The following is a 16,637-nucleotide window of genomic DNA, read 5'->3' as shown; positions in this document are numbered from 1 at the left end:
AAAAAATCTCCCCGAGGCCCATCACAGTGCCTATGCATCTGTCATCTGAGACCTGGTCTTTCCTTGGACAAGCATTGCTAATGGGAAAGTTTTTTGGAAGCATGTCTAATTCCTGTATCTCACATCTAAGGACTCTATGGTTTCACCTTCCTGGCCCAGCCAACACTGACCCTTTCCCCAATTGACCCCATTTTCCTATGCGCCAAGCTGAGTCAGAGCAATAGCGTGAGGGAAACCTGGCCTAGAATACCCACTTCTACCATGCCTTCCCTATCCTGGAAATTGAGAGAGGATTTTTGAGGAAAAGGGCTGGTCAGCTCCCAGAGACAAGGAAATAGGAAGGAAAGTTTAACCTCCTCCTGGCCGATTTGGGTGCTTTTATTTCTTTGTGTTGTCTGATTGCTGAGGCTAAGACTTCCAATACTATGTTGAATAACAGTGGTGAGAATGGACATGCCTATCTTGTTCTTGACCTTGAAAGCGCTCAGTTTTTCCCCATTGAGGATGATATTAGTGTTGAGTCTTTCATGTATGGCTTTTATGATCTTGAGGTATGATCCTTCTATCCCTACTTTCTTGAGGGTTTTTATCAAGAATGGATGCTGTATTTTGTCAAATACTTCCTCTGCCTCTATTGAGAGGGTCATGTGGTTCTTGTCCTTTCTTTTATTGATGTGATGAATCACATTGATTGTCTTGGTGGATTTTGAACCAGCCCTGCATCCCAGGTATAAATCCCATTTAGTTATGATGAATAACTTTTTTAGTGTATTGCTGAATCCAGTTGGCTAATATCTTGTTGAGGATTTTTTTTAAAGTTTATTCATTAACTTTGAGAGAGAGACAGAGAGAGGCAGAGAGAGAGAGAGAGAGAGAGAGAGTGCATAAGTGGGGGAGGGCAGAGAGAGAGGGAGAGACAGAATCCTAAGCAGGCTCCAGGCTCTGAGCTGTCAGCACAGAGCCTGACATGGGGCCTGAACTCATGAACCGCGAGATCATGACCTAAGCCAAAGTTGGACACTTAACTGACTGAGCCACCTATGTGCTCCTCTTGTTGAGGATTTTTACATCCATGTCCAACAGGGAAATTGGTCTATAGTTCTCTTTTTCAGTGAGGTCTTTGTCTGGTTTTGGAATCAAGGTAATGCTGACTTCACAGAAAGGGTTTGGATGTTTTCCTTTCATTTATATTTCTTTAGAACAGCTTTGAGAGGGTAGATGTTAACTTTTCCTTACATGTTTGGTAGAATTTCCCTGGCCATCTGGCACTGGACTCTTGGTATGGGGAGGTTTTTGATTACTAATTCGATTTCTTTACTGGTTATGGGTCTGTTCAGATTTCCTATTTCTTCCTGTTTCAGTTTTGATAGTTTATATGTTTCTAGGAATTTGTCCATTTCTTTCAGATTGCCCATTTTATTGGAGTATAATTGCTCATAATATTCTCTCATTATTGTTTTTATTTCTGCTGTGTTGGTTGTGATCTCTCCTCTTTCCTTCTTGATTATATTTATTTGGGTCCTTTTTGTTTTTGATCAAACTGGCTAGCAGTTTATCAATGTTGTTAATTCTTTCAAACCAGCTTTTGGTTTCATTGATCTGTTCTACTATTTTTTTGTTTGTTTGTTTCAATAGCATTGATTTCTGCCCTAATTTTTATTATTTCTTGTCTTCTCCTGGTTTTGGGTTTTATTTGCTGTTCTTTTTCCAACTCTTTAAGGTGTAAGCTTGGGTTGTGTATCTGAGACTTTTTTTCTTAGGAAGGCCTGGATTGCTATATACTTTACTCTTATGATCACCTTTGTTGCGTCCCATAGGTTTTGGGCTGTGGTGTTACCAGTTTCATTGTCTTCCATGTACTTTTTTTTTTAAAAATGTTTTTTATTTAAAACATGAGAGAGAGAGACAGTGTGAGCAGGGGAGGATCAGAGAGAGAGGGAGATACAGAATCTGAAGCAGGCTTCAGGCTCTGAGCTAGCTGTTAGCACAGAGCCCGACACAGGGCTCGAACGCATGAACCGTGAGATCATGACCTGAGCCGAAGTTGGACACTTAACCGACGCAGGCACCCCTTCCATGTACTTTTTAATTTTCTCTTTAACTTCTTGGTTAGCCCATCCATTCTTTAGTACAATGTTCTTTAGTCTCCAAGTATTTGTTACTTTTCCAATTTTTTTCTTATGGTTGATTTTGAGCTTCATAGTGTTGTGATCTGAAAATATGCACAATAAGATCTCAATCTTTTTGTACTTGTTGAGGGCTGATTTGTGTCCCAGTATGTGATCTATTCTGGAGAACGTTTCGTGTGCACTGGAGAAGAATGTATATTCTGCTCCTTTAGAATGAAATGTTCTGAATTTATCTGTTAAGTCCATCTGGTCCAGTGTGCCATTCAAAGCCATTGCTTCCTTGTTGATTTTTTGTTTAGATGATCTGTCCATTGCTGTAAGTGGGGTGTTAAAGTCCCCTACCATTATGGTATTATTATCAATGAGTTTCTTTATGTTTGTGATTAATTGATTCATATATTTGGGTGTTCCACATTTGGAACATAAATGTTCCAATTGTTAGGTCTTGGTGGATAGACCCCTTAATTATGGTATAATGCCCTTCTTCATCTCTTGTTACAGTCATTATTTTAAAGTCTATATTGTATATATAAGTCTGATATAAGTATATAGCTGATAAAAGTATGGCTACACTGGCTTTCTTTTGCCGACCATTAGCATGATAGATGGTTCTCCATTCCTATACTTTCAATCTGAAGGTGTCTTTAGGTCTAAAGTGGATCTCTTGTAAACAGCATATAGATAGATCTTGTTTTCTCATCCATTCTGTTACCCTATGTCTTTTGATTGCAGCATTTAGTCCACTGATGTTTAGAGTAAGTATTGAAAGATGTGAATTTATTGCCATTATGTTTCTTGTAGAGTTGGAGTTAATGGTGGTGTTCTCTGGTCCTTTCTAGTCATAGTTGCTTTTGGTCTTTTGTTGTTGTTGTTGTTGTTTTGTTTTGTCTTTTCTCCCCTCAGAGAGTCCCCCTTAAAATTTCTTGCAGGGCTGGTTTAGTGGTCACGAACTCCTTTAATTTTTGTTTGTCTGGGAAACTTTTAATCTCTCCTATTCTGAATGACAGCCTTGCTGGATAAAGAATTCTTGGCCTGCATATTTTTCCATTTCAACACATTGAATATATCCTGCCACTCCTTTCTGGCCTGCCAAGTTTCTGTGGATAGGTCTGCTGCAAACCTGATCTGTCTTCCCTTGTAGGTTAAGGACTTGTAATTTTTCCTTGCTGCTTTCATGATTCTTTCCTTGCCTGAGTATTTTGTGAATTTGACTATGATATGCCTTGTTATTGGTCATTTTTTGTAGAATCTAATGGAAAGTCCTCCAGTGCTTCCTGAATTTTTATGTCCATGTCTTTCCCCAGGTTAGGCAAGTTTTCCATTATGATTTGCTCACATAACCCTTCTACCCCTTTCTCTCTCTCTCTTCATCTTGTGGGACCCTTATGATTCTGATTCTGATGTCGTTCCTTTTTAATGAGTCACTGATTTCGCTAATTCTTTTTTTAAATATTTATTTATTTTTGAGAGAGGGGAGGGGCAGAGAGAGAGGGAGACACAGAATCCCAAGCAGGCTCCAGGCTCTGAGCTGTCAGCACAGAGCCTGATGCAAAGTTCAGACCCATGAACTGTGAGATCAGGAGCTGAGCCAAAGTCATACACTTAAACAACTGAGGCACCCACGCGCCCCTGATTTCTCTAATTCTTAAATCGTGCTCTTTTGCCTTAGTCGCCCTCTTTTCTTCTGCTTCATTATTCTCCATGAGATTGTCCTCTATATTGCTGATTCACTGCTCTGCCTTATCAGTCCTTGCCACCATGGCATCCATTTGAGATTGCAGCTCAGTTAGAGCATTTTTTATTTTATCCTGACTAGCTTTTACTTCTTTTATCTCCACAGAAAGGGATTCTAATCTATTTTTTTTTAATGTTTTATTTATTTTTAGGAGAGAGAGACAGCATGAGCAGGGGAGGGTCAGAGAGAGAGGGAGTCACAGACTGAAACAGGCTCCAGGCTCTGAGCTGACAGTCAGCACAGAGCCCGACGCGGGGCTCGAACCCACGAACCGCGAGATCATGACCTAAGCGAAAGTCGGACGCTTAACCGACTAAGCCACCCAGGCGCCCCGATTCTAATCTATTTTTGACCCCAGCTACTAGTATTCTTATTATCATGATTCTAAATTCTGGTTCAGATGTCTTACTTGTATCTGTGTTGATTAAGTCCCTGGCTGTCATTTCTTCCTTTGGTGTGTCATTTGGGGTGAATGCCTTCATATCATCATTTTGAAGGAAGAAAAGGAATTAATAAGGTAAAAAAATTAAAAAATTAAAAACAACACAAACACAAAGCCAAATAAATGATGCTAGATCCTAGGTATGTTTTGATCTGGGTGTTGAAAGGAGCTTGATAGATTAGAGCAAAAAGGGAAAAAGAAAAAAAGAAATACAATGAAATAGAATAAAATGAATGATGTAAGTAAAATAAAAATTGAAGAATTTTTTAAAAAGTAAAAAATGTAGAAAAAATTTAAAGAAAAATATTTTTAATAAAAATTGAAAATAAAAATATTTTTTCTCTTTCTGTATTCAAGAAAAAGAAAATAAATGAAAAAGAAAAAAAAGGAAAAAAGAAAATTGAATACATGGACCAGAGAACAGACTGAAATATGATTGAAATTACATCATTTTTTCCTAGAAGTCACGCTATGAAGCACTTTGTAGTCGTAAACTAAGCAGGAGATGAGACTTGTGGTGTTCCTGAAGAGCAAGGTAGGCCCAGTTGGGCGCGGCTTAGTGTAATGGCTCCATTTCCCACTAGATGGCGCTGCTTAGCTTACTGGGGTGGATTGTTGTGGCACTTGTAGGTGTATGCTCATGCGTGGGAGGGGGGAAAAAGTCATCATCCAGCTACCCAGTCTCTAGTATCAGAACTCTGTTCTCCCTGATCAGCAATTGTGCTCCCGTCCTTTGTCTCCAGCTTCCGTCCACTCCCCACTTTTACACTGTGATGACCAAGCTGTCAGGTTGCCAGGTGGCACCTCCCTCCTAAATTTTATCTCAGATGCAGCTGTGTTTCCCTCATTTCTGAGGAACTGCAGCTTTGACCCATTCTGACCCTCTGCAGGAGAGTCTCAGTGAGCGACGGCTGCGTGCTGGCTGTACCCAGGAATGTTCACGGGACCGTGCTGCTGCTGATGCCCAGAGACTGCAGCTGGGTGCCAGCCTACCCCAGAAAAAGTTCGTGCAATCGTGTAGCAGCAGCATTTCAGGGATTATGGAAAATCACAACCTACATCTGGCACCAGGCTTCACCCTTAACAACCTTGTTCTAGCACCAGCAAATGTGGTTGTTCTCTGGAGTCTGCTGGGACCTTTGCCTGTGGGGAGCTGCACAGCCTCTATCATATGTCCTCCCAGCAGGGGAACTGCCTCTCCCTGTGGGGCCCAAGGACCCCTCGGAATTTGCTCTGATCCTGGGGATCTGCCCTTCCCACCAGAGCACTGCCAGGTATCAAGCTACAGAGTTTCAGACTCTGTCATCCTCCTGTTTATAGAGTCTTAATGGAATTTAAGCCCTTTCCTTTCTCCTTTCTCCCATTTTAGTTCAGGCCCTGCAGCTTTTTCTACTTTTCCACTTTCTCTCCAGCTGCTTTTGTTGGAGGTGCTGTTCCCGAACTCCTCCCCGCCCCCGCCCTCCCCCCCCTCGCCCCCCATCTCTGTCCTCTCTCTGCAAGCAAAAACAGCTCCCTGCCCTCCGGCGCTTCTCTCTCCCCCAGTTCACCTCTCCATGCCATATATCGGCTGAGTTTTGTGGTTCAGACTGTGCAGACCATGTATTAATCCTCAAATCAGTTTTCTCGCTGTGCAGGATGGCTTAGTGTTGACATGGCTGTATTTCATGGACACCAGACGCAAAAACTTCTATGCTGTTCTGCCATCTTGCCTCTCCTTTTTTTTTTTTTTTTTTTAAAGTAGGCTTCATGCCCAGTGCAAAGCCTAGTGTGGGGCCTGAACCCTGAGATCAAGACCTGAGCCAAGATCAAGAGTCAGATGTTCAGCCAACTGAGGCACCCAGGTGCCCCGCTATACTCTTTTTTATGTTTTCTTTAAGGAACCCCTGTCCCACCTCATGTGGCTTTGGTGGGTCTGTCAATCACAGTGGTCTGATCAGAGTACTCCATTTTCTGGCCGCTATAATACATTGAGAAACTGCGTATGTGTTAATAACACAGTTAGTCGGAGCTTTTCATGAGATTTGCTGTTAGGAGAAAGAGGGCCTCTGTTTTATTTATTTATTTATTTTTAAGATTACAAAAAAAGGTTTTTTTAATGTTTACTTTTGAAGGAGTGGGACAGAACATGAGCAGGGGAGGGGCAGAGAATGAGGGAGACAGAGAATCCGAACCAGGTTCCAGGCTCTTAGCTGTCAGCATAGAGCCCAGCATGGGGCTGGAACTCATGAGATCATGACCTGAGCCACAGTCAGACACCCAACTGACTGAGCCACCCAGATGCCCCCCAGTATTTTATTTTTAGGTAATCTCTACACACAACATGGGGCTTAAACTTATAAATTCAAGATCAAGAGTCACATGCTCTACAACTGAGCCAGCCAGGCACCCCAGAGAGACTCTGTTTTAGATTGCTCACTATAAAAATGTAGACATGAGGCTTCTAGGGCCCATATTTCCTGCTGCTAGAAGAGTACGTATCTATAATAGGAAGCACCCTAAAAGGATTTCAAGGTTGAATTAAGAGATGGAGATAACATCATTTGAACCCCTTTATCCAAGCAGGGCTGAAGTAGACTAAAATCTATTTTTAATGGACCTAATTATGTGATATGACAAATTTAACTTTTTGCTTCAACTACTTTATGTTGGGATTTTGTAATTTGCAATGAAAAGAGCTCTGAAAAATAATCACTGCATTATTATTTCCATTTTATAATAAGGAAACTAAGACCCAGAAAGATTAAGCTTTCCAAGGTCTCCCAGCTTATAAGTGGCAGAACATTGGAATTTGGAGCAAACTCTGATACACTACCTACATATGTCCATCCACCTATTCATTTATCCATCCATCGATCCATCGATCCATCCATCCATCCATCCATCCATCCATCCATCCCATTCATTTATTTATTTGACCACCCTTCAGTGCTAAGACACCAAAGGCAATAAGCTTTGTCTCATTCGCTAACTCTAATTCTGAGGCTGGGTTTGGGTCAGGGGTTGGCAAATGTTTTCTATAAAGGTCCAGATAGTAAATATTCAGGGTTTTGTTGGCTATACTGTCTCTGTAGTGACCATTAAACTTTGCTCTTGTAACAAAGGAACCATATGTGTTCCATATGGTGTTGAAGGAACCATAGACAATATATAAATTAACAAGCATGGCTCTATTCCAGTAAAACTTTATTATTTACAAAAATAGGTGACAGGCTGTATTTGTCCCCTGGGTCATAGTTTGCTAATCCTTGGTCTGGATCAGTATTGTTGGGAACGTGAGTAGGGAGTGGAACATGCATGCCTTGCATTTGTTCTTACCAGTAAAGGGAAAACCTCCAGGTTTCAATATTCAAACTCTTATGTTTGAATCTGGCTTTATGACCTTGGACAAATGAGGGACGAGATGATAGTTTCCACACTTGTAAAATAGAAATAATATATATCCTGTGAGGTAGTACATGTGCCTGACTCACAGTGGGCACTAAGTGAGAGTTAGGTTCATCTCTGTTTCTCATTTATCACCTACCATGTATTATCAGTATTAGGAGACTTCTCTTTATGGTATCCTGGGATGCAGTGAGGACAGTTCAACCTGGCTTGCTGAGTTCAAGAGTCCAGGTCCTAAGAATGAGCTTTCATACAAGTTATATAGGTAGAGCTCTTGCAAACTCCAAATTTCTCTCTCTCTCTTTTTTTTTTTTTTGCAAATAGTTTATTGTCAAGCTGGTTTCCATATAACACCCAGTGCTCATCCCCACAAGTGCCCTCCACCAAATTTCTCTTTTTATTTTATTTTATTATTTTTTTTTTTAATGTTTTTGTTTTTTATTCTTTTTTATTTCTAGGAGAGAGAGAGACACAGCATGAGCAGGGGGAGGATCAGAGAGAGAGGGAGACACAGACTCTGAAACAGGCTCCAGGCTCTGAGCTGGCAGTCAGCTCAGAGCCCGATGCGGGGCTTGAACCCACGAACGGCGAGATCAGGACCCAAGCGAAAGTCGGACGCTTAACCGACTAAGCCACCCAGGCGCCCCCAAATTTCTCTTTTTAAAAGCTCTCTGCCAAAAAGCTTTTTAAAAGCTCTTATCTGCACTGTTCCAAACTTAAAACTACTCTAGTACCCAGGAAAGGAAAGGGCTCTCCAGTCAACAAACACTATTAGACCTAAAAGCAGTTCAGCCTCACTCTTTTTTAAAAAAAAAGTTTGTTTATATTGTGTGAGAGAGAGAGATTGAGAGAGAGAGAAAGAGAAAGAGAGAGAGAATGAGAATCCCAAGCAGGATCCATGCTGTCAGCGCAGAGCCTGACACGGGGCTAGAACTCATGAACCATGAGATCAGGACCTGAGCCAAGATCAAGAGTCAAATACTCAACTGGCTGAGCCACCCAGGTGCCCCAAGTCTCCCTCTTTCATATTACCCAGGATATCACCCTGTTCCCAAGGTGGCTTTTCAAGCTATTTCTTCCCAAAAAAATGCTCCTTTTTTTTTCCTTTAAAATTTTTTTTAAAGTTTATTTTATTTTGAGAGAAACAGAGTGCAGGAAGGGCAGAGAGAGAGGGAGAAAGACAGAATTCCAAGCAGGCTCTTCACTGTCAATGCAGAGCCTGACATGGGGCTTGAACCCACAAATCACAAGATCATGACCTGGGCTGAAACCAAGAGCCAGACACTCAACCTACTGAACCACCAAGGTGCCCCACAAATGCTCCTTTCTAGGAGAAAAGATTGCATTCATGTGTGTCTGTGTGTCTGTGACTGTGTGTGAATCGTGTGTGTCTGATATGCCCTTGTGTCCATATTGTGATTATAAGATTAAATGTCTGTGGTATGTCCTTTGATGTATATGAGTGATTGACTATGTGCCTGTCTATGTGTATGTGGGTATGGACATATGTAGGTGGTGTGTGGGTGTGTATTCTGTCTGCTTCAGTCCATCCAGTTGTGGTTCCCAACCTCACAGGACCTGCAGGGAACATCTGTTGCATAGGGAAAAGGGGATAGGAGGCTCCCAGCCTGGGCTGCAAACCTCATAGGGCCTCTAGAGGGTGTCTAGTGTATACAGAAAATGAAAATGTGTGGTTCTTGGCTGTGGAGTCAGGGCTTTGGTCTGAGGAGGTTGAGCTGTTTTGTTCCAGGAAGGAGCTGGAAATGAGCAAGAAACCAAATGACTCAGCGCCTGAAAGTCCCTGATCCTGGGAAGGGGTCTGCTTCACACCTCATCCTTCTCTAAACCTTCTGTCCTATCCAGAGGGTCCTGGTGCTGCCAGAGGGGCAGAGCTTAGCTCTTCAATGCCAGAGTGTGGGTGGAACATTGCACAGAACTTCCGGAGGTGACAGGACATCAGGATGGGGAGAAGTCTTGAGCAAGAGTGCACCCCTTCCTACCTCCTGCCCTCTGGAGCTTGAAGTAACACCACTGCCAGGGTTTCCTAAGCACCCCCCCTCCTTCATTTCCTGCAGTTTGGGCTACTCCTGGCCCCAAGGTTCCTGGGCCTGGGCTGAGCTTGCTTGGGAGAAGTGTAGGAAACAAGGGCAGAAAGTGACCTGTGTGGCTTGAGATGAAGAACCTGGGGGCTCAGAGAGAAGGCAGAGGAGGCTGCATGGAGGAGGGATCTCTGCAGAGCCTTGAGGATGGGTGAGGCTGGAGGGAGGATATTCCAGGTAGAATAAACAGCAAGTACAAAAGCTCAGAGGAGAGACAAGGGGTTGGGATTAATCCCAGTGCTGGTGAGGAAGGGGAAGGGCAAATGGTGAGAGAGGCTATGTATGTGTGGGTAATACCTGGGGTACTTGAGACGCTTTCTCCTGGTGATGCCATGCCTACTGGTCAAAGATAATGGAAGACCCTTGTAACCTTAATCAGGCAGGACCACTAGGGGCTTGTCTTCCTTGGGTATGAAGGTTTGGGTCCCTTAGCAGTCATAGAATGTCAACCAGGTGAACTACCAGTTGGAGGTAGAGAGGAAATGAATCATAGAAGAAGTGTGGTGAACATAATTCTAAAATTCCTGCCCCCTGGTGTGTATGCCCTGTATCTCCTTGCTTTGAGGAAATCCTCTTGACCTCTAGACCTGTGAATATGATGGGATACCATTTATGGGATTAGGTTATAATATATGGCAAAATGGAAGGATTTTGCAGATGTAATTAAGATCCCTGATCAGTTGACTTTGAGTTCATCAAAAGGGAGATTACCCTGGATGGGCCTGACCTAATTAGGTGAGCCCCTTAAGAAAGTGTCTAGGAGCCCCTGGGTGGCTCATTCAGTTGAGTGCTGGGCTCTTGATTTTGGCTTAGGTCATGACCTCACAGTTCCTGAGATTGAGTCCTGCACCAGGCTTCACATTGATAGCTGATAGTGTGGACCCTGCTTGGGATTCTCTCTCTTCTCTATCTGCCCCTCCCCCTGCTCACACTTTCTTTCTCTTTCTTAAAATAAATAAACATTTTTTAAAAAGTGTCTAGAGTTGAGAAATAAGAAGCAGCCTTAAAAATTTTTAAAAAGAGATGCCTGGCTGATTCAGTTGGTAGAGCATGTGACTTTTGATCTCAGAGTCATGAGTTCAAGCCCCACATGTAGTGTAGAGTTTACTTAAAAAGAAAGAAAGAAAGAAAGAAAGAAAGAAAGAAAGAAAGAAAGGAAGGAAGGAAGGAAGGAAGGAAGGAAGGAAGGAAGGAAGGAAGAAAGAAAGAAAGAAAGAAAGAAAGAAAGAAAGAAAGAAAGAAAGAAAGAGAAAGAAAGAAAGAAGCAGCAGCAAATGCTGTCATGTTGTTTTTGAATAAGCAAACTACCATGTTGGAGAGAGGGCCATGTTGCAGGTAGCTGTAGGAACTCACGGCCTCGGTTCTGCAAGCACAACTGACAATACTTTGTGAGTTTGAAAAAGGACTCAATCTGAAATGAATTTGCAGCCCTGGCTGACACCTAAGTTCAGTTTGGTGAGACCCTGAGCAGAGGATCCAGTCAACGTATACTTGGACTCTTGACCTCCATAAATAATAAACGTGGATTATTTAAAGTTGCTAAATTTGTGGTGACCTGTCACACAGCAATAGAAAACTAGTATGAGAAGGAAGCACATAATAAATGCTATTAAGCCTCAGGGCTATTTTCATAGCTATTGACTATAGCTTTGAACCATATTTTCCTTCTGGTTTTGAAATGTCCCCATTTTGGGGGTGCCTGGGTGGTTCAGTTGGTTAAGCATCCAACTTCGGTTCAGGTCATGATCTCACAGTTTGTGGGTTTAAGCTCCACATTGGGCTCTGTGCTCACAGCTCAGAGCCTGGAGCTTGCTTCTCTGTGTCTTCCTCTCTCTCTGCCCCTCCCTGACTCATGCTCTGTCTCTCTTGTCTCTCAAAAATAAACATTAAAAAAGAAACCATGAAATGTCCCCATTTCTTTAATTGACTCCCCGTTTCTTTCATCCTCCTTTATTCCATTCTTGAAGATGGATTTTTGTGGTAATATTATTACTATTCACAATGATGCTGATTTATTTCTCTTCCTGGCAGTTGCTCCCTTAAAATTAAGCATGGTTGTATAACCCACTTTGACCAATGAAATGTGTATAAAAATGGCATCTGTCATTTGTAGATAGAAGTGTTTAAACAAGAGTTCCTCTGACTGTTTTTCCTGGCTGCAGTGATCATGGAAACATGTGTTGAAATGAAGAAACATACTGAGAGATCAAGGCAGCCTGGAATGTTGAGCCACCACATGGAACACAGCTGTGCTAAAGTCCCGCCTAGACCCACAGCAGGCTTGATATGCATGGGGAATAGAATTTTGTTGTGTTAAGGTACTCAGACTTAGTGTCATTTGTTATTTCAGCACAACCCAGCCTATCCTAACCAATCAGGTGTGTTGGTGGTGGTTACGAGGTTTTGTAGAATAGAGATGAGATCATAACAAATTAGAAGAAGAATAGATGCCACCCTGAGATCTTGGATTTAGAACTGGGTTTTTGCTATGGGCTGAATTGTGTCCCCTGAAAATTCATATGTTGAAGCCCTAACCCTTAGTGTGACTATCTGGAGATAGGGTCTTTAGGAATTAATTTAGGTTAAATGAGGTCCAAGGGTAGGTCCTTAATCTGATGAGACTGTGGCTTATAAGAAGAGAAAAGGAGCAGCGCCTGGGTGGCTCAGTTGGTTGGGTGTGTGATTCTTGATTTCAGCTCAGGTCATGATCTCATGGTTTGTGGGTTTGAGCCCTGTGTCAGTCTCTGCCCTGGCAATGTAGAGCCTGCTTGGGATTCTCTCCCCACCCCCATCTCTCTCTGCCCCTCCCCCATGCACACCTGCACTCTCTCTCAAAGTAAATAAGTAAGCTTTAAAAAACATTTTAAAAAAAAGGAGAAAGAGAGATCTCTCTATCATGGGACATAGTGAGAAGGCAGTCATCAGCAAGATAGGTAGAGAGCTCTCACTAGCTCTCAACAGAAATTGACCATGCTGGCACCTTGATCTTGAACTTGTAACCTATAGAACTATGAGAAAATGTCAACTGATTAAGCCACCCAGACTATGGTATTTTATTATGGAAGACCAACCTGACTAAGACAGATGTGGTAGTTGCTAAAGCTCTGAACAATTTCTCTTTGGGGAGGGCTGAAGTTTTTTGGTTGTGTGAACAAAAGTGATATTATATTAGATGATACCCTTAAATTTTTAAGAAGGTTAGGGTTTGGGATAAAGGGTGTATGTTGGTGTTGGATAGCCAGAGGATAGACTATCGAGGTATTTATCATTGTTTTCATTGCCCACAACCTTAACTCCCTCCTATATTTGAAGAATTTCCCATTACATTAGTCTTAGTTAACGAATAGTTACTTTCCATTATGAAATACCCAAAGGTCACATACTTATTCTTCTAGACCCCTTGGGCACATAATTTAGGCTTAGCCAATCAGAAAAGCCTCATGAAGATTGTAAATAGAAAGATAGTAGTGATGCAAAGGAGCAGGATTAGTAGAAAATCTATTTTGATAGTGGTTAGGAATGGTGGCAGAGGTGATGTGTGTTTTCCAGGGGCACTGTAGCTGTGATTCCAGATGTAGAATCTGGCAAGCTGATCACCAGACACTTGTGGGGCTTGAAGCAACAGTACAAATGAAGGCCAACATACTGTGTATTTAAATATTTAAAAGTTATAAATCAAATAAAAATACATTTTTCTTACTGCCTTGAAAAATATGCTTTTAGAGCAACTTGAAGGCCAGGTTCAAATTTAGACTTCTTGGACTCCTTGGAGTTCCATGATGGAATGAAGTGATAAGGGGAGAGCCAAGCTCCAGCGCTCTACTTGTCCTCTTCCTCTTCCTCCCCTTCCTATCCTGTACCATGAAGAGCCTCATGTGCCTGGTGTAGACATTCTAGCCCCATACATACAAGCTCCTTCCATGTTCGCTGGAAATAGCTACCTCTTGGCAACTCTCTGGATGCAGAGAATGATGCAGTCTATTCTAGGAAGAATGGCTCTGTGGAAGAGGACTGCCTGGACTCTCGAAGCTGGTTAGGACTACTTGGGCAGGGAGTTCTCTATTTTCAGTTCCTGAAATGTGGTCTAGAAGAAGCACAAGCTATAGGTCGGTATGTCCCCTTATCCCTGTATACCCTTGGCCCTGTGTCCAGAAATACAGCTGGAAGAGAGCCAGAGCAGAGCCCTCTGAAACATGGAATGCAGGGCAGGGGCTCCAGCTGTCTGGACATAAAGGTGGTACTGGCATTTGGTATCCCCTTCTGGGGATGCTGTCCTGGGGGATGTCTTTACTGTCCTGGCTCTATTACAGGCTTTGCAAATGGTTCTGGCTGCTCAGCCTCCCTTACTCGTCCATTTTCTACAACTTCTTAGGGTCTTTTCAATAAATTACTTTTCTGTTTAAATCAGCTGTGAGTTTCAATAGTTTCCAAGTAAGAAACTTTATTAATACATTTATCTATTTGCCTTTTTTGGTGTGGTGCGCAGGTACTGTAACCTTTGTTAGAGGGTTTCATTCAGCTTCATGAAGTCCAAGACCGTATCTGTCTTGTTCACTATTGAAGCCCAAGACCATCTCTCTTGATCACCTAGAACAGTGCCTGGTAAGAATAAATGTTCTGGTTTCCAGTGATGTGGCATCACTTTAGACACAAGGATTTGCTGAGCTAGGACCCTATATCATGGCAGGTCTTAGACTTTGGGGGGCCCTGCACTAACAGACATTTTGACACTTAGTGTTGCTATGCCAAGAAGTTCCATTTACTTAGACTACAGGGAAAATGGTATCCCTGGAGTTGTACAATGTGGATGTCCTGCATTGTATATCCTGAACACCAGGCTTAGTGTTCCTAACAGCGACAGGCCTTCCTGAGAGGAATAGTGACCTTATAGTAATGGGGGATCTTAACATTAATGGGGTCTTGTCAACAATGAGGACATTATTAGGTACTGAGATGCCTGTCAGTAGGTGTTCTTGGATTGATGGAGGACTTTTAAAGTTTTGGTTCCCTGGAAGGAAGGGATAGTTTCTTCTGGGAGGACGCTCCTTGAAATGATGATCTGACAGGTATGTGATCAGCAAAATGATTGAGGTTTTGATGGTGATGGGTCTAGATTTCCAGGGAGTGTGATTCTGAGAACCAGAGCCCTGGGGGACCCAGTTGTCCTGGTAAGGCATTGTGGAAGCTGCTGAGGTTCAAGCCATCCCACTTCTGCTGTGTTGGAGCCCAAGGCAGCTCATGTCTTGTGCTTCCACATAGGAGCTGTGGAAGACTAGAAGGTCCTAGCAACAGATGTAGGGCAGAGAGGTCTGATTCCTCCATTTACTCTGATCCTCAGAGGCTCAACCCGCGTTCTTGTCCTCCTCTCCTGTCCTGCCTGATCCTGGCCCCTCAGGAGATGGACATGGCCTTAGAAATGGGTCTTTCTGGAATCTTATCCCACCCCTTTGGTCCCCAGATGTTCTGCCCTGTGGAGGTTCCCCCCAGAACCTGGCTGGCTCAGAAGCCTGGGCCTGTAACTTCCAGGAGCCTTGCCCACAGCACCCCATTGTCTGGACCCTAGTTTTGGGGTTCCCAGGCCTACCCTTCTATTCCTTTTTTCCTTTTAATGTCACCTAGTCTTGGCCTCTGATACTTCCCTGGAAATGGAGGTAAGAATGTGGGCATATTTGTAGCCTGATCCCCATCTCCACTACTCCACTTTGGGAAAACTGAGGCTTGAATAGATCTGGAGAACCTGTGCTTATTACCTCTTGGAAGCTTTGGGGAAGCTAAGTCCCCTTTAGCTGGAGAGCCCAGGAGACTAGAAGCCCTCCAGGGGGCATCTCTGTGTTTGGGCTCAAGCACTGGGGTCCTGCCTGAGCCTCCAGCTTCCCCTCTTGTTTGTCCCCAGCTTTTCCTAGCAAGCTAAACTTTTCTACCCCAACAGGATATCCCAGCCCTGAGCCCTGAGCCCTTAGCCCTCAGCCCAAGTGCTACCCATCAAGCAGACTTGGGGTACAATCTCAGCTCTGCCACTCACTAGCTGAGCTTACACTACCTATCTGAGTCTTAATTTCTTCATATATAAAATGGGACTAGTGATCTCCATCTTATAGGGTTGCTAGAGGATGCAATGATATAATGCACATAAAGGACTCAGCTTCGAGCCCGGCATGTGATTAGCAACCCAAAGTAATGACTTTCACTATTCCCTGAGGGCCACTTCCTCAGACCTGGCCCCCCTGTGTTCTTTTCCACTTTTATTTAGGAAATAGGTCAACTCAGAGAGGTGGTGTTGTAGCTAAGAGTATAGATTCTGTAGCCAAACTGCCTAGCTAAGATCCCCCGCACCTCTACCACTTCACCATCTGTCCAGCCTGGGCAAGCTGCTTAACTACTGCACCTCAGTTTCCTCAGCTGTAACGTAAGAATGATACTGGTACTTAAAGCAGTGCCCAGCACTAGTGGCAATATAGTTGGTACCACAGAGCCATGTCATTCCATGTGGATAAGTCTTAGGGGCCACTGAGGAAGTTCTCTGACCAGAGAAGTGCTGGCTTATTCTTAAGAGGGGTTCTTAGAGGAAATTCCCCCACTTGGGAGTCCTGCTCCTTTGTGAGACTGTGATTTCCAAGATTTTCTGGCTGGTTCTGAGTTTCCCGGAGGCCAGAAGAGGGGGGGCCTGGGGGTGGGGGCTTATGAGAAATGGACTATGAGCTGATGAAAATATGATCAAAACCGTATGGGGCTGGCTCTTACCAAACACTTACCCATGCAACAGAGACAACCCCCATGCCTTGAGAACTGGATGTACTCCAGGTATGAGTGGGGTGGGGCATCGTGGGAAAGGGCCATTTTCAGTTACA

Source organism: Hyaena hyaena, unplaced genomic scaffold (genome assembly GCF_003009895.1).
Source record: "Hyaena hyaena isolate Hyena2069 unplaced genomic scaffold, ASM300989v1 scaffold_289, whole genome shotgun sequence".
Taxonomy (NCBI): Eukaryota; Metazoa; Chordata; class Mammalia; order Carnivora; family Hyaenidae; genus Hyaena; species Hyaena hyaena.
Note: the sequence above shows the minus strand (reverse complement) of the source record.